This window comes from Rattus norvegicus, chromosome 13 (genome assembly GCF_036323735.1).
Source record: "Rattus norvegicus strain BN/NHsdMcwi chromosome 13, GRCr8, whole genome shotgun sequence".
Classification (NCBI taxonomy): domain Eukaryota; kingdom Metazoa; phylum Chordata; class Mammalia; order Rodentia; family Muridae; genus Rattus; species Rattus norvegicus.
In genome coordinates, this window is record NC_086031.1 from 107125356 (window position 1) to 107152230 (window position 26875).

General features: G+C 47.5%; 1 long non-coding RNA gene across 2 annotated transcripts; it reads right to left on the reverse strand.

Moving 5' to 3' along the window:
* On the reverse strand, positions 1-26261 carry LOC120096359 (uncharacterized). 2 transcript variants are annotated; one of them, XR_005492774.2, is made up of 3 exons: positions 24041-26261; positions 23828-23937; positions 1-22069 (listed from the first exon to the last, which is right to left on the reverse strand). It is a non-coding gene; the product is annotated as an uncharacterized LOC120096359 (long non-coding RNA). The 2 variants fall into 2 exon arrangements; XR_010057154.1 differs by having other exon boundaries at positions 23828-26261.
* Positions 26262-26875: the final 614 nt, after the last annotated feature.

Below are 26875 nucleotides of genomic sequence, written 5' to 3' on the forward strand. Positions count from 1 at the left end.
TTCGGTCCCCAGCTCTGGAAAAAAACAAAACAAAACAAAACAAAACAAAACACAAACTAAGACTCTGGGAATGGGTATCACTTTCAAAGGCAGCCCCAGTGATCTTCCTCCTTCTAGAACCTATCTCCTAGAGCTGTGATTCTCAACCTTCCTAATGTTTCGACCCTCATGCTATGGTGAGCCCCAGCCATAAAATTCTTTCTTCTGCGACTGCTATGAATAGTAATGTAAATATCTGTTATGCAGAACAGCTGAGATGAGATCCCTAAAGCAGCCACAACCCACAGGTTGAGGACCGCTGATCTAAAGTTTCCAGAACCTTCTAAACAGCACCACCAGCTAGGAACCAAGCTTCAACACTCTAGCCTCTGAGAGACAGTCCCTACCCAAACATAACACAGGTGCTTGGCCGCTCCTGAAGTATGAAGTTCACTTGAGGAAGGAAGGTTGGTCCATACCTCTAAAGGCACTTCCCAGATGATGCAGTTGGTGTTAGCAGCCAGTGTTCCCAACAGCTGGGGACTCTGGCTGCTAGGGCTCTGAACAGAGTAGCTTCAGGTGTAGTGGATTTTCTCCCTACATCCCTCAGATTCACTTTATTCCTGGGGTTATTCTCTCCTGGCAACAGCTTCCCAGACTTTTTAATGGGATATAAAGTTCCCAACTAAATGCCTAAAAGAGTGGAAATGGCTGAGGTATTGGTAGAGTAGCAGCAGGAAGAAGCACCTGTTGGTGCCAGGCTTTCTGCAGCAGAGCCAGGAGAACATGCACACTCATAGAAGGTATACTACATGGCTTCCCATGATCAGAGACTGAGTAATCCACCTATGGCTGTCTGCATGCTGCAGTCAGAAAATACCCACCCCGGAAGCAGCTCAATCCAGGCAGACAGAAGTCCCAGAGTCCCAGGCCAACAATGTGGTTGCCTGGAAGCCTACTGCAGAACCACTCGTCTGGATCACATGTTCAGGGCAATGGCAGCAGAACCTGTTGTGTTGTGTTCAGGAACCTTGGAGTCCGGGCATGAAGACTGGCATCCTTCTGTTTGGCTTTTGATTTGTCGCAACCCCCAGCCATTGAATGGTGCGACCCACAGTCGGAGTAGGTTCTTCTCCCTCCCTTACTGTCTCCACTTGTCAATCTTCTTTGGAAGTGTCCTCATAGAACCCACCCAGAGGTGTGCTCTATGAATCTCTTAGGTGTAACTTTAATATTTTCAAAGGCTACTTTTAATGATGGTTCTTAAATACTTTAACCTCCCTTTTACCCCACCACCCACCAGAGTGGAAAAAAAGGATGTGGGGGAAGTGGACCTGCTTAGAAATGGTTCTTTGGGGCTGGAGAGATGGCTCAGCGGTTAAGAGCACCTGACTGCTCTTCCAGAGGTCCTGAGTTCAATTCCCAGCAACCACATGGTGGCTCACAACCATCTGTAAAGAGATCTGATGCCCTCTTCTGGTGTATCTAAAGGCAGCTACAGTGTACTTATATATAATAAATGAATAAATTAAAAAAAAAAAGAAATGGTTCTTTGGAGCAACTCCCATCTATGTTGTCCAGAAATCTTCAGTTCAGTTCACAGATCAGCAATGGCAGCTCAATCCACTCGAAAACACTTCATGGATACATCAGCAGTTCAGTTCAGCAACAGCAGTGACACCACTAACAGAGACAGCCAGGCCTCAGCCTCAGCACAAGTCAGCAGGAGAGAACCAGAGGGATGCCAGGAGAAGTTCTCAGCTGCACCTCTCTCAGCAAAGTGAAGATCAGTGAAGACATGAGACCCACAACCATTGCACAGCCAATAAGCAAGCCAAGCTCAGCCTCCCTCACTGCCTGTCGAGTTCTATTTATACCCTGTAAACATCACGTGTCCTCCATGTATCTTGCCTCGCCTTGTGTCTTGCCTCATGCATCTGTCTCAGCTGACATCATTCTGCCAATGAGCCCAAGTCCACAGAGGTGGCAAGAAACTGCAGCACACTACCACAGGTTTTTTTTTTGTTTTTTTTTTGTTTTTTTTGTGCGTTTCTCTCTATGGAGTCCCAACAACTGCAGCTCAACTACGCAATGTAAGGCAGACCAATACATACATGTCGTCAGCAAAGAATCCTTTATCGTGTGTCTTTTCACATGCTTGCTTTAGCAGAACATCCTGTTTCCTGTGTCTGCTTCAGTTAAACGTTCCTTCACAAATCTGCCTTAGTCTTTCAACTATGTCTGCTTCAGAACACTCCTTCCCGTATTTGCCCCCCAGCAAAACACCGTTCGACACAACTGACTTTCCGAAGAGCCCTTAAGTTCCCACTTCATGTTGGCCTCTCTCAATCTAAAGCACTGACGATGGTTGACCCTCACACATACAGGCACGGGTATCAAAAGGAAGAGATTGGGACCATCTTGGACGAGAAGAACAGTCCTGAGAAGCAAAGCCTAGACACAAGGGACTTGGGAGGAGGAGCTAGGGAGGTGTGGAACCCAGAGCTTTAAAAAGGGTCATCGGCTGGCTGAGTGGAAGGAGGGAAGGGGGCAAAGCACCTCCAAGTGGGGCATGAACCACAGCTGCCCATGGAGTGGGGCTCAATAGGAACTTCAGACGGGAAGTCTCTTTCCTTCTTCAGGACCTCTAACATCCCTAGTAACAGTGTCCCACAGAGAGCCAGCTGCCAGCACAGAATTAGGCTTCTGCAGTCCCAACTCTCAAATCACAGAGATTTAAGTATGGCAGTGGCTTAATGACAAGAAGGGTTGGGGCTGGAGAGATGACACTTGGTTAAGAGCACTTCCAGAGGTTGCTCTTCCAGAGGTCCTGAGTTCAACTCCCAGCAACCACATAGTGGCTCACAACCATCTGTAAAAGGATTCGATGCCCTCTTCTGGTGTGTTGGGAGACAGCGACAGTGTACTCATATAAATATAAATAAATAAACAAATTTATCTTTAAAAAAAAGAGAGAGAGAATGGTCATGCCTAGGAAAGTATATGGGCCAAACAGAGATGTAATGCAAAGTGGACATGGGTTTTGAAATCAGACCAGGGATAAGATTTTCTTTCTATTTAGTGGTTATATAAATTCGGCGATTATCTTAACTTTCTGTTTCATTCCCCTCATTCATAAAATGAAGCTGCTATCTCACCCATAATGTTGTTTTGAAGAACAATTTCTACGCAACTCACAGCAGTCTAACCAGTTTGCAGTAGTTGATCAGTAAGCGAGTTGAGATGATTTCTGTGCGGGCAGCTCAGAGATGAGCAGGAGACGACGGCAGAGGTACAGGTCTAAGCCTTATGCTGTGAGCTATGGCGGGGGTAGTAAGACTAACTGGCTAGACAGAGTGAGATGCTTTTGAAACAGGTGCAGAAGAATCAGTAAGTATATTCTAGGTGGATTTCCAATAACTACCTAGGTTACTGGTCATCTCTGTCTAGACCAGGGGTTTCCAGGGTCTTGGCATCTTGTTCAAAGAACTTATGCACATGAAATCAGTAGAGTTGGCAGGGAGGAGGAAAACAAAAGAAGAAAACAGTAGAGTCGCAAAGGATTTTACTCAGGATCAAAGGAGACAAGCTGCCAGGGAACGGCAGGTCCCCAACAAGCATGCATTCGACTGCTGAACAGAGCTCACTAATTTGGCCAGTTTGCCCCTGGGATTCTGTCTCCCGCTCACTACCCCAAACATCTGGCTTTTATTGGACTCTGAAGACTCTTAGTCCTCACATCTGCACAGCGAGCCATCTCCCTGGTTCTGATGGGCATTTACAGTGGACTATGTCATCTCCCATTGAAATTCCCAGGGACAAGTCAGTGAGGCAGTTGTTCTTCAGTGACCTCAGATGACAGTCTCAGAGACTGCCACCGATCCCACGGAGCATCCTTCACACTTCAGGCCTTCTGGTTTGACCCAGTTTGATTGTCAGTCTGAGTCCTACAGGTCACCAACAAGCAATGGAGAGGGAGGTGCTTAGCCAACTGCAGCTCTCGGGCTGTGGGTAAATGGGAGGTAGGTATGCACCCAGCTGCAGTTCCCTGGCTGTGTGGGTTAATCACTGCCTTAAAACATATAAGCCATGGATCTTCTCTCTGCTTCCAGAAACATCCAGATTTCCTGAAGGGCTCTCCAGCTCTGGGTCTGCCTGAGCTGCCTCCCCCTCTTGCCCTGCACACTTTCTGAACGTCTCTCTCCCCATCTCAGCATCACGGCCTTTTCTTGCTTCTGCACAGTGTAGGAACCTCTCCCTTAAAACTCCTCATTGATGTACCGGGAAGGAAGTAGGGCAAAGGGTAGAAGCCTTTGAGCATCGTTGAGAATGAGCTAAGTAGTGGGGCTGTGGAGGCGTGTTAATATTTCTCCAGCAGCGAGAAGGCAGTTTACTGGGCAAAGTGAGGATCTGAGTGTGAATCTCCTCCAGCAGTCGCACGGAAGCAGGCATGGTGTAAGCAGCTATTGCCACGGCAACCGGAGGCAGACAAGCAGATGCTAGGGGCTTGTTGGCCAGCCAGTCAAGCCAAAACAGCGAATCCCTGGTTAGGTGAGAGACCGGACCTACGTGGAGCAGATTAATGCACCTCTTAGGACTCATGAGAGAAGCCTCTGTTTGCAGTAGATGACGGTTTACACAGACTCACAATGGCCGAGGTGAGGAGAGTAAGATGCTACGGAGAGATGGGCAATAAATGGGAAACTGTCAGAAGGCGGAACAGTAGAGGGATAGCAACTGGACTGTGAGGAAAGATTAAAGATGATAAAAAAAGAAAGAAGGAAGGAAAACAGAAAGGAAGGAAGAAAGAGAGAAAGAAGGAAGGAAGGAAGGAAAGAAAGAAAGAAAGAAAGAAAGAAAGAAAGAAGGAAGGAAGGAAGGAAAGAAAGAAAGAAAGAAAGAAGGAAGGAAGGAAAAAAGAAAGGAAGGAAGAAAGAGAAAGAAAGAAAGAAAGAGAGAAAGAAAGAAAGAAAGAAGGAAAAAAGAAAGGAAGGAAGAAAGAAGGAAGGACAGAAAGAAAGAGTGAGTTCTTTGGAGCAAATCCCATCTTCATTGTCAGAAAATTGGCCGTTCAGGTCACAGGTCAGCAGCAGCAGCTTGATCCACTTGAAAATACTTCACTGATATACCGGCATCCATTTTGGTAGAGTTGGGACAGCAGCAGTGATGGCAAGGCCTAGCAAGAACAGCCAGCCCTCAGCCAAATCAGCACAAGTCAGCAGGAGGGATTCGGACCAGCAGGGATGCCAGGAGAAATTCTCTGCCTGCTGTGCCTCTCTCTCAGCAAGGACACAGACTCTACCAGCAAGCCTCCCTCACAGTCTGTTGAGTCCTATTTATACTCCCATGACACATCACGTGTCCTCCATAGTTCTTGTCTCAGCACGTGTCTTGCCTCAGCACATGAGTCTGAGTTAGGAAAACTCCACGTGAATGTGTCTCAGCTGACATCACTCTGCCAGTCCAAGGAAGAGGCAAGAAGCCACAGTCCACCACCACAAGTTTTTTGGTGCACTTCTCTATATGGAGTCCTGACAAACAGAGCTCAACTACGCAATGTAAGGCGGATCAATACGTGTGTGTCATTAGCAAAGAATCCTTCATCACCTGCCCTTTCACACACTTGCTTTAGCAGAACATCCTTTCACCTATGTCTACTTCTGTGAAAAGTTTCTTCATGAGTCTGCCCCAGCAAAACACCATCTGACACAACTGACTTCCCAAAGAACCCTTAAGTTTCCACTTCTTTAAAATATCTTGAACACAGAAAATTAAAAAAAATAAGTAACTAAAACAAAACACTCAAATTTTTATAAGGTTAAAATCTGAAAGTTTTACTTCCGTTTCAGTTTGCCTTGAGTTTCGTGTTTTCTGTGTTCTCTCCCTTGTCCACAGGGCCTCCCCTGTCTTTGCCAGATGGCCAGAGATGCACCACCTCTGTCCGCTCAGCTTCTAACTCTCACAAAGTTGTAATGTACAGTGATCCCTTGAAATCACAACATGCGCATGTTTTTTTTTTTCCTTTAGTTTTTATTACGGGTTGTTTTAAGCAGGAACTTACTCTGAGGACTGTGTCCTGGAGGTCACTATGTAGTCCAGGATAGCCTAGATCTTGTGGTGAGCAAGCCTTCCCTCCTGAGCGCTAGGATTAGAGGCGTGAGTCACCCTGCCCAGCTGTGTACACAATTTTGCCTGTTCTGTACCAAGAACATCTCAAGGCAGCAGATCATTGATTTTGACAAGTATTTGCTAAAGGAATTTATTTTGCCTTGCAAATCTTACTAGTCATCTTAGGACAGCGTGAGATGATTGACAAGGCTGAGCTCCAAGACTCCTAACAAGGGCTTTGTACCGCACTCCCACACAGGAACAGGTAGGCAGGCAGCTTTCATAGATATGTTGGCTGGTCTGACTCTGGGTGGTTTGGCCAGTAAGGAAGACCAAGAAGCTAAGTGGTAGGGTTTTCTCTGCCAGATTGCCTTACCCTTGTCAGCCCAAGACCAGGTGACTACTAGTACTGTCACTGGGGCAAACAACACCTGCCCTGCATTAAACCTGCTGATCCAGGTTTAACACAGCATTCATGGAAGTACGATTGAAGACATGGGTTGGCTTTGCCCTGGGTGGGGCTGTGGGGCTGGAAGACTCTGCTCAGGACTTCAAGTCTGGGGGACAGGTGAAGGTGTCAGTGAGTATGCCTTAGCATGGGTGTGGCTTATCCACCTTCACTGGCATTGTGAATTCTGGATTTGAGGCAGGAGAAGAGATACAGGAGAAATTTCCTAAACCGAGGAGAACACTAGAAAGAGAGGGGAGACGATGACTGAGGTGACCCCATGATCTGCCCTTTCAGGTCTCAGGCAGGATGATCATAAGGCCACCTCTTGGGGCAAGCTTGGATTGAGGCTGGCTCTGGCAGCAGCTATACTTGCTGCTTGATAGTAATCAAGGTATACTTGATTATCATTTTCAGTACTGGATGTTGAACTCAGGGCCTCATGCACACTAGGAGAGCTACACTCCTGAGCACCAGCTCTACTTGCCTTTATTTTGAGAGAGGGTCTCACTTCATTGTCCAAGACAGCCTAAACTTGAACTCTTCCTGCCCCAGTTCCAGAATAGTGAGATTACAGGCCAATGTACTACTGAACCTGGTCCTCTGATTATAATGGAGAAATTTACTTGTTTGACTTCTTAAGATACATGGTCTCCCTATATTACCTGGATTGGTCCTGAACTCCTGAGCTCAAAGGATTCTCCTGCCTCGGTCTTCCAGTTGCTGGCACCACAGATCTGTCTTGGCCTGGCTACAATCTATCATAATTACCCAGCAGGATCTGGGTGCGATGGAACATGTCTATAAAATCCCAACACCTAAGAGGCAGGAAACATAGTGTGGTGGTCTGAATATGCTTGGTCCATGGGAAGTGGCACTATTAGGAGGTGTGACCTTTGGAGGAAGTGTGTAGGTCACTGTGTGTGTGGGCTTTGAGGACTTCTAGTGCTGAAGCTCTGCCCAGTGGAAGACAGCCTCCTCTTCCTCCTAGCTGCCTGCAGAAGGTAGTCTTCTCCTGGTTGCCTTTGGATCAAGATGTAGAACTCTCAGCTCCTCCTGCACCATGTCTGCCTGGATGCTGCCATGCTCCCACCTTGGTGATAATGGACCAAACCTCTGAACCTGTAAGCCAGCCCCAATTAAATGTTTTCATTTATAAGAGTTACCTTGGTCATGGTGTCTCTTCACAGCAATAAAACCATAACTAAGACAGCAGGTGTCATTCTAGTTCAAGCTACAAAGCAAAGCTGCTCTGAAAATTAAAAACCACAACCTCCTCAAGTGCCTCTCCACAAGTAACCAGTGGGCATTTGCCTTGTTGCTGGAGACATCACTGTCTACCTCATTGTCCATGTGTTGCTCACAAAACCTCTCTGAGAAGGGCGACCTCCTTAAATTCAAGGGAAAGGACATTTTTTAGAACCAATCTATGCTGTTCAGTGCTTTGCTTTTTTTCTTTTTTACACATTTCAACCTTCCTGAAGCCATTTTAACTTCTTTAAAGTTGGTATATTACCCGAGGTTTTCCAAGGAGACAGAGCCAATAGGGTATAAGATGCATGTAATAGTGTTGTGGGAGGAAGAGGAGGGAGAGGAAGAAGAGGAAGAAGTAGAGGAATGAGTCTGGAGGCCCAGGCAAGGTTGTTGTTGGAATTCTGAATGTAAGGTTTCTGAATGGTCCTCCCCCTTTCCCCAAGAGGCATCAAAGCTTTTCTTTTAGACCCTAGTTGTAGGGTTATGGGTCCTACGTCTGCTCCACCACAGGGCATTGTTGCTTGGGAAGGCAGGACTCAAGAGTTGACTGTGCTTACCCCAATGTGGTTGTCATTGGTCTGGTATTGGGCCCTTAAGGGAGTCCCTGGGACAAATTTCCGAGGGTAAGAAAAACGCAGTCTGAGGTGTGGGACAGCCAGAGCTGGCTTGGGGGTCCTGGGCCTGTGACACGGCCAGGCCTGTCTGGTTCTCAGGCTCTTGAACACCCAGGCACTGCTGGAAGCTTCAGAAGAGCAGAGAATGGAGTGGGGTCCTGTGGGTTGTATCTAGCCTGGGATTGGTGGGATAAGTGGGGGCCCTGGCTGGTCCCAGGGTGGTAGTCCTTGGCTTGATGGCAGCAGGCATAGTGGTCTGCTTGGTTGGTAGTGCAGAGGGGCCTTCTATGGAAGATTAGATGCCAGCTCTGTAGGCAAAGGCCTTCTCCATGGCTCCCCATGGCAGATCATGATGAAAAGAGGCAGTCCATGGTTTTATGGCATTTGGATGTGTCATGGCAGAAAGTGGATGTGTAAAACTGTACCCCACTTCTCAGGGTAGGCCTGAGGAGTGTCTGGGAAGGAAGGCTTATTGACTCAGCCCTCCAGACCTCTAGGTACCTCATTAAAATGGAGATCTGTCTTCAGCCTACTTGACAACAGTTTACATCCTTTACATGTGGAAGGGCTTGGGGTGTAGCCCTTACATCACTGATGGCCATAAGTCTATGGGGGGCTGTGGCTAGTGACAGGGGCCTGGTGACTGGGAGCAGGCAAAGATCCTAATGCCCCTTCAGGGTCACCAGGGCTTCTAGCTTTAGCTCAACTGAGAACCACGCTGTCTTTCACGGTCCCAAACCTAGTTCCCTGATTGAACAAGGCCTACCCATGCTACAGATTTGCTTCATTCTGAGCCCCACTTGTTGAAATCCCTCACTCCAACATCTAGGCTAGTATTTATTTGAACAACTGGATATCATAATCCAGCTGGGTTGACATATAGAATTGGCCATGGCAAGGAATATGGAGTTTAAGGGCTCTATATACCCCTCACTGTATGCTGTGTGAGTTGGCTAGACAGGCCCAGTGGTGAACACCTGCAATGCTAGCCCTCCCAAGCCCAAGGCAGGAGGATGGTGAGTTTGGGTTACACAGAGGGACCCTGACTCAAAAGCAACAACAAACATTGACAAATGGGCTGTGATTGGTGCAGCCATTTACTCAAGGTATTGTACCTGGGTGAGGGCTGCTTTGTCCCAGGTGCTGTTCTAGGGCTGGGGATCATTAGAAACAGTGTTGGTGTTGGTTAAGTCTCATTATCTTATTTCTTCAGCTGGGAAGGACATTTCTGTTTCTGTTCCTGTCTCCCTGGGTGGTGCTGAAAGCCATAAGCCCTAGATAGCTCTACCCATCACAGCTGCCAAGAATAGTTGTGTAATGGGACAGGGACCACCAAAATTATTTAAAAAAAAATAGTCCTTCAAGCTTCTCTTTTCCTCATAATTCAGCTGAACACTAATCCAGGTAATGAAAAAAAGGACATTTCCTTTCAAATGTTATTCAAGTTCCATATCAGTTGCTCTTTTTTTTTTTTTTTTTTTTTGGTTCTTTTTTTCGGAGCTGGGGACCGAACCCAGGGCCTTGCACTTCCTAGGTAAGCGCTCTACCACTGAGCTAAATCCCCAGCCCCTCAGTTGCTCTTTTGACACGGAGATGGCCAGATGATTTTTCTGACACAGGTCTGGGAGCAGGGAGTCAAGGCCAGCCTGACTCTGGCTGTTTGAAACTGAGAGGAGTTCAGGGCCAGCCTGGGCCACATGACAAGTATCAGACTATCCAGAGCTCTTTAGTAAAGTCTCCCTGAAAAACGAGAAAGGAGGTGGGTGGTAATGGAGGCAGATCAGAGACCCTTGTAGCTCAGTTTTCCTTGGTCACCAGCAGGAGACAGGAAGCCAGAGTGGGATTCAGGAATTGCCTTTAGCAGGGACACTGGTTGGTCACTGTTGCCATGGCAATGACCATACATTCCCAGAAGACCTTTTGGCTGAATTTGCACCTCCACCTGGGAACCTTATGTCACATTCCAAATAAAAGGCAGGCTCCCTCTGTCCTCTTTTCTCTTCTTTCTCTTGCCCCCTCCCCTTGTCTCGTTCCCCCATTAAATCTCACCACATGGAACCACGTTGGTGTTGGTTTGGTGTGCTCTTTCCACGAGGGTTCAGCGGATATTTGATATTTAATAACAACATTCAGTGTCTATGGCTTCTGAGAAGAAGGAGAGCCAGGGACGGACGTGGGGATGGCTCAGTAGTTAAGAGCAGTGGCTGCTCTTCCTAAGCACCCAGACTTGATTCCCAGCATCAACAAGGCAGTTCACAACCATCAGTAACTCCAGTTCTGGGGACTCATTGCCCTCTCCTGGCCTCTGAGGGCACTGCACTCATTTGATGCACAGATAAATGTGCAGGAAAAACACCCATACGCGAAAAATAATTTCTAAAATTTCAAAGAATGGGGAAGGGGCCTCATGCTAAAGATAGAAGTGACCATCAGAAGGTAAGAGTCTGCCTGCACCATGGTAGGCAGCAAGAAAATTGGACCTCAATCGTGGGAAGCAGGTTTCCCCAAATCCTTCCAAGAAAAGCCAGATGGCCTTGTCGGATCCTCTAGGACATACAGCAACAGCAAGGGTCACGGGGATAGCCACTGCATATGTGAGAAGTGGCACACTTCAGCCCCAGCCTCTGTGATGAAGCTTCGCTCTGGACAGAAAACAGAACATGCAGGTGCCTCGTGAGCTGACTGTTTTAAAATCAGACCTGTTAAGGGCTGGGAATGCAGACCCATTCCTCCTCATTCTAGTAGTCTTTGGCAAATGTTTGCAATAGAAGGAAAAAAATTTAATATGGTCAAGTAGAATTTATTTATAAAATACTGCAATCAGAAACATAAAAGTCCTGCCTAGGGAAAGAGTCACCTGGCAGAATGTTTTTTAAACAGTATTAAGTATTATTATGCAAAGCAAAATAAAGGAATGAGTGTCCCCAAGGCATCTCCACAGTCACTTGTAGAAAATATTAGGCTCCTCTTTCTTACGCTTAGGAAGGTGAGTCACAGCCGGGCAATTCTGGTGCTAATACCTTGAGGACTGACTTTCCACAGAGAAGGTGGCTTGTCAGAACTTAGGGAAGAGAGGGCCTCAGGCAGAACTATACTTCCTGTTCCCAATGTGGCTGGGTGTGCCTGGAGATAATTTAATAGGCCTGGATTAGCTTCTACTTTGCATCTAGCAAGTTTCCTCATTTGTAATCATTAGATGTTTCCTCTGGACTCATTAATTAATGCATCGGTCCCTCCAAATCCCTAGAACCCAAAGTACAGCCCGAAGCTAACAAAGACCAAACTACACAGCCTGAGTGTGAGCATAATGTGGGGACATAAGAGTACTGGGGTTGATCTGGAGAGATGGGTCAGCGGTTAAGAGCACTGACTGCTCTTCCAGAGGTCCTGAGCTCAATTCCCAGCAACCACATGGTGGCTCACAACCATCTGTGATGGGATCTGATGCCGTCTTCTGGTGTGTCTGAAGACAGATACAGTGTACTAACATATGTGAAATAAATAAATTAAACAAAAAAAGAGTACTGGGGTCCATCTGCCAAGGCAGAATTACGTCAGAATTAACTTGATAACATGCGTGAGATAATTTTCATAAAGTTGGAATAAGCAAGAACCATCGGAGGCATCACCCTCTCTCCCTCCCCAGACAGAATCTCATGTAGCCCAGGCTAGCCTTGAGTTTGCTATGTGACCAAGGATGACTTTGAACTTCTGATCCTCCTGCCTCTACTTTGCTAGTGCTGGGATTCCTGATGCATGCCAGTACCAAGCCCTGTTTATATAGTGCTGGAGACTGAACCAAGGTCTCATGCATGATAGGCAAGCAGTCTACAAATTCCTATCGTCCATCCTCCTACTTTCTCCACTGCAAACAGTGGCATTCCGGTGGCTGTTACCGCCAAGGGCTTTGACAGCTTTTATACACTCGACAACAGTGTGAGCATCACAGCCCATCTCTACAAACAACGGTTGACTTCATACCTGACCAAGAAGCAGGACACATCTAACTTGGCACCTGACCCAGGGATTCCTTCCTGTTATCTTATTCCTTCCTTGTTATCTCTGTGAACTTGACACAGTCTAGAGTCCTCTGGGAAGGAAGCCTCAACTGAGGAACTGCCCGTATGCAAATGCCCATGGTGGGTAGCATCATTCCAGGGCAGGTGGCCCTGTGCTATGTAAGAAAGACAACCAAGGCTTAGCCCAGGGAACAGGCCAGCAAGCCGAGGTCCTCTGCTTCCTGCTCATCCATTAGTCACCACAGACAGACTGAGAAGTGCTAAGTGTAAAGCACTTAGAACAGCTCTCAGTGCTTAATAAATATTAGCTAATAAGAATAATAACAACCCTACGTTCCAATAAAATCAACTTTCTGCCCAAAAGACGGGTCCCCCAAATCTGTCTTCTACATCATTTTAAGTTCGTCTTCAATTCTAAATCCTTTTACCACGGCTGTTAAGGGAAGCACTGCTGCGTTTGCTGCCCGTTTGTCAGCAGTCCTCAGATGCTGAATACCCTAACAGTCTGTCTGCCTCTGTCTCAGGTGGTTACAGCCAGCATAGTACACTGCTCTTCTGACTGGAATTCTGCCCCTAGAAGATGTTCTGTGCTTCTGCCTGTCCCAACTGCTGAGGGTCCGTCTCCCCCTACATACACACAAACATATTGTAGTTGGTGGGCACTGCTTCCTCAACCATGGTCTTCTCATGCCCTGCCCAGCAAAGGCCCAGTAGTTCTTGACAGCCCAGGCATTCTTGGGTCACCCTAGCCTTCCTCAGTGACCCCCACAGAGGAAGCAGAGGCTTATGCTTCAAGTGCAGCAAACCCCTATGTAACAGAAATACTACAGCTGAAATAGTGGAACCTCTCTCCGATCCTACTGACTCACCGTTCGCTTTCATTTCACGAACAGATGAAAGAGAACAAAACAGGAAAATCAACCCCATGCAAGAGGCCCCGAGCATCTGTCTGCCTACTCCCGGCAACCTACTTTCTCTTCCCTCCTCTTGAAGCAAGAACATTAGACTCCAGTAACACTGTCTTCTGAAGTGCCAGTGCTTTGAAAATGGAAGGCAAGCAGGTCTTAGGTCTAGCTGTCACTATGCCCTCTGACTCCAGTCTCTTGTGGCTACTATGATGCCCTCAGAATGACCCACAGCCCAGTGGGTTGTTGGGTTAGCAATCTGAGACCGAGTTGGGATCCAGAAGACTGGCCTGACCTTCCAGGCCACGTCCTAGACTGGGACAGTATTACACAGGTCCCTTCCTCAGAGCTGCCTGGACAAGGCAGGCGCCACAGCTCACACTATTCCTCGTATTCCTGCTCCCAGGGAGGCCTCTCACCCACTTAATCATTCACATCATTAAAAAACCCTCTCTGCCCCAGAGGAAAGGGACTAGATTTCTTTTGTTAAAATCTCATTAAAGTCCGCTTCTGCCTGTAATAATTTCCTAATAGATGGCAGTGCTACTCGGCAGAGATTGGGTTTTCTTTCATTTATTCTGGGTCTCATAATTGCCTTATCTCCAAGGCATTTTGGTTGTCAGTGAAGTGTGACAGATGCTTCAGACTGCGAGCCGCTAGCTGGGCTGAACGTTTTATAATATCCGAGGAAGATGGCTCGTTCCCTGGCCTGCTTCCCTCCTCTCCTTTTGAAACTGCTTCCTATTCAGGTGTGTTGGGGGTGGGGGTAATTCCCTGGTACTCTTCTGGCTGGTGGTTTTCGTTAAGCCTCCCTGCCAAAGATCTCTCCTCTGGTTGCACCTGCACGAACCCCAAAGGCCAACAATTTAAATCAAAACAAAAGTGTTTTCTGAATGTGTACCCAAATGGGAGCCATTATAGCCTTTTCAGAGATGCGCGCAACAGTTTGTCTAGACTAGAGCATCAGGTTACGGTGGGAATCCATAAATAACATCGCAGAGGTGGCTCGGGAGTGTGAACCGCAGCCCACAGCCCCCGGAAGTGATCTGCGAAGTCCTTGGTTCCAGCTGGATGCAGAAGGCGCCTTTGGCTTTAAGCCTAAGCAAGGGAGTACTTTGCCCCACTCTAAAATGGAAAGCCTAGTAAGGCGGGAAGGAATGGTTGGTTGTGTGTTCTCATTTGCCAGCCGCCTGGTCTGTCAGATTCGTCCACCAATCAGAATACGCGGCTACTGAATCACCCAGGTCACCTCTGCAACAGCGGGGGGGGGGGGGGGGGAAGCGGTGGGGGGGGGGACGGGACACACCTCCCCAATTTGAGAGAAAAGGCAGTTCTGTAAATACCGTACTATTAATAATATCTATAGCCAGGCTGACTAACCACTCACTCACTCGCTGTTTAAGACCTAAAATCTTAACTCGGGTGAGATGGTGTGGCAGAAGGATAGTAAGCTTGGGCTTCACAGTAAGAACAAGTCTCAGAAAATAAAACCCAACGGAAGATCTCGTATTAATTCGTTTTCTTCTCACAATAATGTAGGAGACGTGCGTGTGTGTGTGTGCGTGTGCGTGTGCATTTATGCCAGATGCTGATGTCAAGCATTCCTCAATTATTCACTACCTTATTTTTTGAGGCAAGGTCTGTCATTGGCACCTGCGAGTAGCTGATTATGGCAGCCTGACTGGTTTTAGTAAGCCCCAAGCATATCCTATCCCTCCTCCCTGACCCTCCCCCTCAGCAAGGCGCCATGTCTGTTTTTTATGTGGTACTGGGGATTTAACTCCAGTACTCGTCAAACATGGCAAGCGCTCTGCTGATAAGCTATGTGTACTTTACTGATGATCCATCTCCTCAGTCAGCTCCCATACTCCGGTGTTTAAAATGAGTGCCTTTGGGAGCTGGAGAGATGGTTCAGCGGTTAAGAACACTTACTGCTCTGGCAAAAGACCCATATTTGGTTCCCGGTATCCACATCGAGTGGCTCACAGCCACCTATAACCCCAGTTTCAGGGAATCTGACGCCCTCTTTTGGCCTGTGCAGAAACCAGCACACACACGGTACACATTCAAACAGATACACACACATGCTTACATAGGTAAAATGAAAAGACAATATCAGAGACGGCTCGGAATTTAAGGCTGTTTGACGCACTCTCCTGGCCTTCATTGGCACCTAGCATGCACATGGTGCACCTACAAGTACATCCAGGTGAAACATTCCCATATATAGATAAAAAGTGAGGACACTAAAGGGTGTGATTAACAACGGAAGCTGGCAGTGCCGACCCCAAGGGTCACCTCTCATCTAGTTAAATTCCTGTGTTAGTTCAGCTTAACAGAAGACAAGCACATCTCCATCATGCCAAACTATCATGACAGTCCTCTGATTGGGAAGGGCTTGAAGTGCTCTACCACTGAGAGGCAAGCTGTTTGCAGACGGTGATTTAACAACACTGGTCCATGAGTGACAGAGAACGTGCCACAGGCAAATCATAGGAGGACGAAGAAATGTTCTGACTTGGGCTGGGAGGTCGGCTGCTTCACCAGAGACAAGGTTGGGCCCTCAACAGACACTTCCTATTCTCTCTCCCAGGATAAGCTAAGAAGACAATAGGTATCCACTCTCGTGAGTTGGGAGGATGATAATCACGCCTATATTTTGGGAACTAGCTGAGCGCATTTCTATTGCTACAGCAGAATATGCAGGGCTGGATGGTTTATAAAGTGAAGTTAAGGCTGGGGAGATGGCTCAGTGGGCAAAGTGCCTACGGCACAAAGACAGGAATCTGAGCTTGAGCTCCTAGCACCCATAAAAACCCAGGTATGAGGCAGTGACATCTGTAATCTGAAAACCTGGAGGGAAGACAGTAATCCTGGGGGATTACTGGCTGGCCAGTATAGCCTGGTTGGCAAGCCTTGGGTTCAGTGAGAGGTCCTGTTTCAAAAAATAAGTTAATAAAGTGGATTACAATAGAAAAGCCACCTAAACTGGGCCTATGCACACAGACACAGGGTGCCTGTACTCACACAGATGCACACACCTACGCGCATGCACACGTACATCTTAAAAAAGAAAAGTGTGTGTTGGCTTTCCCTGACTATGATAAACTACCTGAGACAAAGGAGCGGTTTCTGTTCACAGCTTTAGAAGGCTCAGTGTGTGGTAGGACTTTGGCAGAAGAACATCTTGAGCTGTGTTGGGAATGTGGAGGGGTAGAACTCACCGCTTCCTTTATGTTGGCCTGGAGGTAAAGAGGATGGAGAGGGCTAGGGTTCCAATATGCCCATCAAAGGCATATCTCCAATGACTTAACTTCCTCCCAGTAGGTGCTACCTCTTACATGTTCAAACTCTAGCGGAAGCCTCTGTAGGTCCATGGCTCTGGAGGCTGGGAATCCCAGAGCATGGCTTTGGCTTCTGCTTTGCCTCTGGTGAGCGTTGGCAACTAGAAGACCTGAGTCAAACTATGCTCACCAAGTGATCTAATTATATCTTTATACCCTGTGGGGAAGGAGGCAGCTATATTTGTCTTTTAGGAGAGCAAAGAAGGAGCACAGCTGCTAATCTATCAGAAGTGAGCAAGAGGACAGACAGGCTCAGGAGGGCTCTTTGGGGTTTGGGCGTGTTTGTCTGGTTTTGTTGCTTTTCGTTTGTTTCTTTGATGAAGTCCAACTGTGTAGTCCTGATTGCTCTTGAACCAACTGCCCTGCTTTATTCTCCCAAGTGTGAGATTACAGGTGTAATTGTAGACATTTGGTAGGCAGAGAGAACATCTGTGAAGGGCAAGGAAGACAAGCAGGTCCCTGGAAAGGAATCTGGTAAATGGTAAATGGATCAGGGCTGAGAGAAGCTCTGCTTTGGCGAAAGATTGTGATTTCTGTCTTCCATTGCAAAGACAGCCTGACAAGGCCCAGAAAGACTGACAGCTACAGACTGAGAGGGGGCCAAGGAGGGGTAGCAGGGGGTGCAGCTCAGTAGAAGAATACCCAGTACCCTCGGTTCAATCACTGACATGAAAAACAGGTGAACGGACTTCAGATCTGCTGTCACTTCTTAGGAAAGTTCTGGAACCTCTCCTGCACTGCCCTCATATACTCTCTTTCCCCAGTACCAAAATCCTTCAGGAAAGTCTTCAGACCCTGCAACTGACAGCACTTCCCTGCACCCTGATCTACCACATGATGCCCACAGGTTGATACGACACCTCTTGGTGGGAAGAGCTACATCTCAAGCCAAGAGTGAGTCTGGTGATTCCTGTCATAGCGGAGCTGCTGAGTGGCTTCTGGCCCAGAGACTTAGAAGTCTGCTCTTGCTCTTCGTGTGACCTCACAGGAAATTACAGTCCATCCCTCGACACCACACCGAGAGAACACGGGCAGGCTGCGTCCCCCTCCGTCATCCCCACTGTCACTCTGCTGCTGTGCCGGTCCACTGAGGTTAACTTTCACAAGGGGTTCTCATAAGGTAGGTCACTGGCCTCCACTGAGCTTGTGAGGGTTTCTGCTTTTCCAGTAAACACTCCTAGTCTTTGGTATATAAACCCTGAGCTCTCTAGGCTGCCTGAGTGGAAATTTTTAACAAGCCATTCCTTCAGCTGCAGAGCCACACAAGATGTGATTTTCCTAACATGAGTGCTCCTACAGAAGCTAATAGATGGCCATTACCGGGCTCTGGACACAGCCTATTACTCAGTTTGACCTCAACAGCCCTAGCAAAAGGCCCATTTGCAACATTAGCAAACAGCTGGATTTATTATGTCCAGTTCCGTGAATAAGCAGATGGACTGTTGCTGGCACAGACTCCAGGGCTTCCAGCTGAGCGGCTGGTGCTGCCTCTGCGCTCCACTGCTCCTCTTAGCAAGCATCCCCTACTCAAGGCCACCACTTCCTGTCCATCCACAACACACAGCAGACCCACGGTGCCTCATTGTTTCTGAGACAAGGGAGAAGACAAACAGGAGGAGCCAGCCCAGGTCTAGGCTGAGGGAGGTGGTGTGAAGCAGGGAACGTGAGATTTGACTTAGCTCTACCAGCTCTCGGGCACCACCGCAGGGTAGCCAGCTACACGTGCTACTCAGACTCTCCTATCAGAGGAGCAGAAGCATCCCCACACTTAGGCCAGCCGGGGTCCCAGAAACTCAAAAAGAGACTGTAAGGCCACACCACCACTGGCTCTGAATAGGTACGACTGAGTGGAAGAAATTCAGAGAGGGTTCTTTGGCTAGAGGAATGGTAACTCTGGAGAAAGTGCCTTTAGCTCCTTCTCAGGCCTCCATGGCCTTCAGTGGAGCAGAAGGAGGAGCCCGTGGACTCGCAGGAGCTCCCTTGCCAATGTCTTCATTGGCTTTAAGACAGGTCCTACTCTGCAGCCCTGGCTGACCTGGGATTCACTATGTCAATCAGGCTGACTTTCAGTTCGGACATCTACCTGCCTCTGCCTTCTGAATCCTGAATTAAAGGCGTGCGCCGTCGTGCCTGGCTATATTGGTTATTTGTTTATTGCTATGGTAACATGCCTAACGAGTACACTGTACGGGTTTATTTTGCTGCAGTTTTATTGTGGCGTCCATCATGGTGGGGAAGCCTTGGTAGCAGGAACGTGGCTGGTCACATGACTCTGCAGTCAGGAAGCGGACGAAAGCGATGCTCAGCTCGGCCTCCGTCTTATTCAATCTAGGAGCACAGCCCAGAGGATAGGGCCGCCCACACTTAGGGTTGGTCTTCCGCCTCAGCTAACCTAACAGATAACCCTCCACAGACTCTTGCAGAGGTCTGTTTCCCTGGTAAATCTAATCTCATCCACTGACAGTCGAGATTAATCATCTTACTTGCCAGATGTGGTGGCCCACACTGTAGTGGTGAACTGGTTAATCCTCTGTGGCTCCTGGCAGGTCACACGCACTGTGCTTGCCTGAGAGCTCTTCATTCTCGGATGAAAGACACACACACACACACACACACACACACACACACACACACACACACAAATACACACACACACAAACACACAAACACACACACAAACACACAAACACACACACAAACACACAAACACACACAAAAACACACACACACAAACACACAAATACACACACAAACACACACACAAACACACAAATACACACACACACAAACACAAATACACACACACAAACACACACACAAACACACAAAAACACACACACACAAAAACACAAACACACACAAACACAAACACATACACAAACACAAACACACACAAACACACAACAAAAACAAAACCACAAACACACAAAAACACACACACAAAAACACACACACAAACACACAAACACACAAACACACAAACACATAAACACACAAACACACACACAAACACACAAATACACACACACAAACACACACAAACACACAAACACTCACACACAAACACACAAATACACACACACAAACACACACACAAACACACAAAAACACACTAATTTTAATATGCCTTGACTAGCTCAATGGCTGGACATGTCTAAACCTCCAGGGCTAGCAAACACTCCCCTCTGGTGTTCCTGTGTTAACATCTTTTAAAATCTATATTTCATCTCTGCTACCCCAGAGCCCTGTCCTTCCTTTTCCCGGGCAGTTTGGCTGTCTCATGTCCCACAGCAAGCCCTTCATTTGCCTTCCTTATCGTCCCCACCCACTTTAACCATAACCTTCCTTTTAATGTATTATTATGTTTATCTATGTCTGTGACTGTATGCACGCTGTAGGAGGCTAGACATGGTCACTGGATTCCCTGGAGCTTGAACCAATGAACACGGCTGCTGGGAACTGAAGTCACGTCCTCTGGAAGAGCAGCAAGTGCTCTTAACCACTGAGCCACCTCTTCAGGCCCCCAACACTCCCTCTAATTTTATTTAACATCTGTCATTACCATAGCAATCTCTAGATTTTCAGACCCCCATGTAGGATGGGGAATGTGATGACGTAAGACTGGTTTCTGCTGGGCTGAGGGCTGTGGCTTTGAGAACAGAGGCCATGTCACTCTTAGGGGCTGTTACCTACTGTTAGCATGCCCGACCAACAGCCGCTGAGCTGAGAGGAAAGGTGAGATACAGAAAGGGCAAGTGCTTGGAGAGAAAGGATGGAGGGAGGATGAGAGGGGAGAGGAGGGAAGAAACAGGAAATGCGCAGGAGAGCAAGCTAACAGAGCTGAGACTGCGCCCTGGCTGCTTGTGTGGCGATGGGCCTCTGGGAAGCTGTAGCAAGGAGAAGCTTGTTCCCAACAGAAGGAAAACAAACCTTAACAGCTGCTGCCTCTGAGTGCCAACAAAAGGATGGGCCATGAGGTGCTGAGCCCCAGGGGAGCACACTGATTCGAGCCACAGATTTCTATTTTCTAAGAGGATGCAAGTATGCCTCACAACAGAGGGCTGGCCCTGGCCCATCAGCCTCCCGTGGGGACCCTGTGCCTACAGAGCAGATTCCTGATCATCAGGTAATCACAGGGACCAAGAGACTAATGATGCCAGGTTCATAAGCACGGTCCCTGTAGAATCAATACAATTAGAGTCTGTGCTTATCGTGGAAGACTTCAGTGGAATTTTACCTGAAGCCAAGCTGATGTGGAAACTTGGGGGGGAGGATGGCAGAGAGCAGAAGGTAGCAAGCCAATGTACAACCTTTTCTAGTGTCTCAGGGAATACGAAAGGGTCGAAATGCTGTTCACTGTTGCTAAAAAAGAGTAATGGAAGGGCCTCAGTACAGGCAGCCCAAGGGACCATGAGAAAAGGGTTCAGGAAGTCTGGACAGAATCCAGAGCAGGGCCAGGCCAAGAACACAAAGCTGGCACCCCATAGAAGGATGGCCCTGTTTGTTCACTCCTATCACAACTGCTCAGTTCCCAGTCAATAAAAGTCCTCAGGCTGTAGTGTCTGTTTCTATCCATATCAGCCATAAACCGTACTCCTGAATGTAGAGGTACACAGAGTCCAGAAGTATGCCCACGTTACTCTTACGACCTCTGCCCTCTTCCTCCTCAGACGTGGAGAGGGGAGAACTTCAGCTTTGTCTGTCAGCCCCTAACTACCTCCTCTGATTGTCACTTCACCTTCCTGAGACGTGGGAGTTATGGCCATCTCCACAGATGAGAGTAGCCACCCTGTCCTTTGACCAAGGTCCCCCAAGCTGCTTTGTGCTAGAACTGATGAGGACACTTCCTATACTCCAAGCACTGTGGCCCCTTCAGCCGCCCTCACCCAGAACTGAACGAGGCTGGGAGATGGGACACTTCTGCCCAGACACAAGGAGGCAGGATCACTACCTTCACGTCTCATTTCAGCTTTTCCGTTAGCAATTAGGCTTTCGTTTACCTCCTTGGCCCAGGTTGACCTTCTACAGCATGTTGAGAAACACTAGTTGGCTCCCCAGGTCTCCAGCAAGCAGAGTTTGTGTAAGGACTTGCCACTTGCCAGCTAGCTTCCCCGGGAACCTTCCCAGGAGCGAGCACACTGCCAGAACACCACGGCTGTTTCGGTGCAGCATCAGTGGCTACAACCTTGGAATTCAACCTCCAGCTTATTAAAACAACAAATTACCCACCGTGAGAACTGCAGGGCGCATTCAGATGGAAAATGGTGTCTTTTTTTTTTTATGACGTGATTTAATTAGGAGCAATCTCCCCATCCACTCAGTCATCGGAGTAAGGCGGAGAACTCGCTGAGATGAGCAGTTGGTCTCTGCCTCCGACTCGTCCTTACAGATGCCGCCTCTTGGAGAAGAAAGAGAGGAAACCACATTGGGAACCAATTCAAGCTGGGAGAGACCAGGCCCAAGGGAGATCTGTAGTTTTCAAAGGTCTTTGACTCTGTCATCCAGCTGTGGTGAGGTTCCCTAGGACAGAGAGGGGTGGGTCTTGGGAACCTGTGACCTGCCTTCTGGTCCTTGTCCCCAGACACCATCTTCTCCATCTACCATGGAAAAAACATGAATTCCAAGGGTCGCTTTGATGGAAACGAATACATCTGAAGGATGTTTACAGGGAGGAATAGTGGGAGGATGAACCCAGATGGGCCGAGCTTCATGGGCTGAGGCGTTTCTAAAATTGAGTTGGAAATGTGAGTTTTTAAAGTCTGATTTCCATTTTGGACCATTTGGTTTTGACATTTCTGCTGTATCCCATCACACTTCCAACATTCAAATAGATACTGTCTTAACATGTAGATAAATCTGTCAGCCTATGCCCTACACATGGGCCTTCGTCCTTACCCTCCTAGATTTGGAAAAAAGCAGGTAAGTATCACCTCCCCTCAATGGCTCTGTTTATGTGTGGGGCGGGGTGAGGTCAGGGGACAACCTTGTTCCTCAGGTGTCACTGCCTCTTTTTCTTTCCTTTTGACACAGGGTCAGGGATTTCCCTGTCTCTGCTTTCCTGCGCTCGGGTTACAGGCATGCTCAGCTTTAGAAACAAAACAAAACACCACCACCACGGGCACTGCAGGTCCTCCTGCTTGTTTGTGGGATGAGCGCGTTACTGAATGAGCCCTCTCCTTAACCCTGGAATAGTTTTATTTTTTCAAATTTTCTAGAACGATGGAGTGAGTGTCTGAATCTGTTACTGAAGTGTACCTTAGTGTTGGATCAAGGTTATGGGCATTTCGTTTGGGAAGAACTCATGGAGAACATGAGTTTTAAATATAATTTAAAATTTTTTGACAGATTTGGGGCTTGCTGTCTGCACATTTAAATTTCTTTCCCAAAGAAAGGCAGAGTCACAGGTTCTTTATAGTCACTTATGAAAAGCACCGTTAGAAACGGGGACCTTCAAAGGGAGGTGTGTCAGAATCATGCTTTTATTTGGGACATGTGAGGACAGCATGGGACTAGTTCACCAGATGACAGCTCAGACTTCACACGGAGCTCACAGTCTATCTGGGGGCGAGAGGGAGGCGGTCCCAGAGAACACTTTTTAAAAAGAAATGGTCATACATGTTTTGAGTGTGATACTCTGGATGTCAGAGTGGAACAGAGTTCTTCTATGGTTCACAGCTTGATATCTGACATCAGGAGATGCAGGATGCACTCTTGGGTCTTCTATTCACTGCCCCGGGTAACCCCTGTATTATTTAAACATCCATTATCTGTGCAATGAAAATCTTAGGTAAAACTACAGCTTCTGTAAGTCTGTAAATACAGAAAAAATCTGGGGCCTGAGCTCAATGGGGAGAGTGCTTGCCTAGCAGTTACAAGACACACACATGCATGTACACATACACACATATACACACATGCAAGTACACACACATACACATACATATATACATATGCATGTACACATACATACTCACATGTACACACACATACACACACGTACACATACACACACAAACACACACATACATGCATGTACACACACAAACGCACACATACACACAGAAAGTCAGACATATGTGCAGCAGAGACACACACTCAAGTCTAGGTATACAATATGCTAATCATAATCTGAGTTGAACGTAACAAGGTGACCTACCTTGTCACCTCCGATGTCTCTGGGTGGCAGCTCAGGATTTCCCTAAGATCAGCCCGCTGAACCATCCAACTTCAATTTTGCTGCAGGTTTCATGGAGAGGATATATCAATCTGTGGTGATGTATCAGAAATAAATACGTGAAAGATGTATTTACACAATATTACTTTGGCACTGAAATTTGCTTGTGGTCCAAGTACCTCCCCCACCATTTACCTGCCTCGCTAGGAAAGGCGGAACAACTTAGTTGCTCTGTTGGGAATGAGCTTCCTGATGCTTCCTGTTCATGTGGAACCTTGTGTATCACGTTCCTGACTGGAAGTTCCTGCTGCACGCTCTGTCATAAACTACACTTTCTCTGCAGCTGAGCAAGGCCTGACCTTTACCACTGATGGCCACTGTCCAGGCCTCCAGTACAATCCAGCCGTGGCCTGAGCAGGGGCCATGAAAAGCCAGGCCCATCAAATCTCCTGGAGTGCATTTGTGACAGTCCATCCGGCTTGCTACACTTCTTACACGTTATGTCGCTGTGTCCTGGAACCTGTTAGCATCTGAAATAAGAATGTAGTGTGACTTGTGTTCTTTTCCTTATTCACATTGCATGTGTCTCTATGTACATGTTGAGTGGAACCATGTGGAACCATGGGGACCAGTGGACAGTGTTGGATCCCCCTGGATCTAGAGTTAGAAGAGGTTGTGTTGGGTGTTGGGAACAAAAAACTCAGATCTGGAAAAGAGGTAAGAGCTCTTAAGCACTGAGCAGTCCTTCCAGCCCTGACCTGAAGTCGAACGCTGGTCTTAAACAGGAGATCATGATATTTGCTGATGACCACTCTTTTTTTAGGCTGTGAGCAATCTGATGTTTAGGGTTTAGTCAACTGTTGATTAAATCGATTTACAGTTCTCCAGTAGCAAGAACAGCACCTGGCATATGTTAGGCTCTCAACAAATGCTGTCAAAACTCAATGAATCACTGGAGGGAAATGATATCTAAAATAATACCTAAACTGCTGGTGTTACTATATTCAGACTCACATTCAAATGAATCGAATGTGTGCTATCGAAGGAGCTAATTGTCAGCTGAAGGGACAGTTTGGAGGAATTTTGGAGGCCACTGAGGCCTGGGACGGCCAAACTGGTTGGCATGACTAACGCAGGCTGTTGCCTGTGTCTGAAGATGAAGCCACATCAGCACGAGGCTGTACATAGCTCACAATGCTTTAGAAGACAGCCATGTAATGGAGTCGAGTGGATGAACAACCTGTGTTGTGGTGTAGGTGTGAAATGTGTCCCAGAGGCTCCCAGGTTTAGACTTGGCCCCTAGTTGGTAGCACTCTTTTGGGAGGTTGTAGAACCTTTAGAAGGCAGGGCCTAGCTGGAGGGAACAGGTTGTTGTGGGCCAGAACACAGGGTTGTAGCTCGGCCCCATTTCCCGCTTCAGCTGTCTAGTTCTGGCTGAACTGTGCTCCCACTACTACAGGCTCAGACCTGATCCTGCCGCCGTGCCTTCCCCACTGTGATGGGCCATGTCTTCTGACCAGTGATCTAGAATAAATATTTTCTAACTTGTTTCTACCCGGTGTTCTATCACAGTGGTGAGTAAAGTAGCTGTGTAACCTACACAACCTGGAGATTCCGTCTTCTACTGAAAAGGCTGGCCGCCCTGGATCTAGAACACTCCCCTGGAGCGCAAAAGGGAACTGAGGTGGTGAATGGATCCATACCATAACTAGAACTGCACCCTAGCCCTCTTCTGGCCTCTCATTTTGAATAGCACTCCACATCTTCCCAAGTCACAGGAACACATTTTAAAGCACTGTTGGAGAAGACGCTGGAAGTTTCCCTGAGCCTGTTCTATGCTAAGGATCCATCTACGTGCTAAAGAGCTGATAGGTGCTATCCCATTTTCCCACTTACGTAACAGGGCCTTATTCCAAAGCTCAGGTTGGTTTTCCTGCATTCAGATATTACTGAGCATGTTGGGAGAATGGTGGCTTGAGTGCTTCAAAGTCTTCCCACAGCCTCCAGGAGAAAGCTCACCTTAGGGAGCAAGGGTGGAGTTGCATGACTGCTTCTGTAAGAGATGCCGTGCTGAGATGGTACTTAGGCACTTGCCTGAGTCCTACAGAGGGGGGTAAGTAGCTAGAGATGAAGGTTCCTTATCTACATTAACTATTGTATTATTATAATTATTATTATTATTATTATTATTTATTGTGTGTGCACTGTACCTATGCATATGTGAGGGTGCACACATGCCACTGTGTATGTGTGGAGACTGGAGAAGCCTGGGCAGCCAGCTCTGCTCCCATCATGGAATCTGGTGATATGCATTTATCCTCTGAGTCATTTTGTCAGCCCTGAGGATGCCTTCTGTAGTGACAGACATGTAACACTGACTGTGCTGATGTTGCTAAAGACAAACAGATACCACCACCACCACCACCACCACCACCACCACCACCACCACCACCAACAACAACAACAACAACAACAACAACAACAAACCTACTGGTTATATTTTTTTCTTGTCTATTTATTTATTCATTTATTTTTAGACAGGTTCTTGCTATGTAGCTCTGGCTAGCCTGGTATTCTCTATGTAGCCCAGGATGGCCTTAAATTTATAGTGGTTCTCCTGCTTTAGTCTCTCCTGAGTGCTAGGTACAGGCATATACCACTATAATGGTCTGAATATGCTTGGACCAGGGAGTGGCACTATTAGGAGGTATGGCTTTGTTGGAATAAGTGTGGCCCTGTTGGAGGAAGTGTGTCATTGTGGGTGTGGGGTTTAAGACCCTCATCCTAGCTCCTTGGAAGCCAGTCTTCTCCTTTGGGAGCAAGATGTAGAACTCTCAGCTCTTCCTACATCATCCCTGCCTGGACGCTATGCTCCTGCCTTGATGATAATGGACTGAACCTCTGAACCTGTAAGCCGGCCCCAATTAAATGTTGTCCAAGAGCTGCCTTGGTCATGGTGTCTTTTCACAGCATTAAAACCCTAAGACACCCACTACGCTTAGTTTGGTTGCATATTTTTAATGACTGATT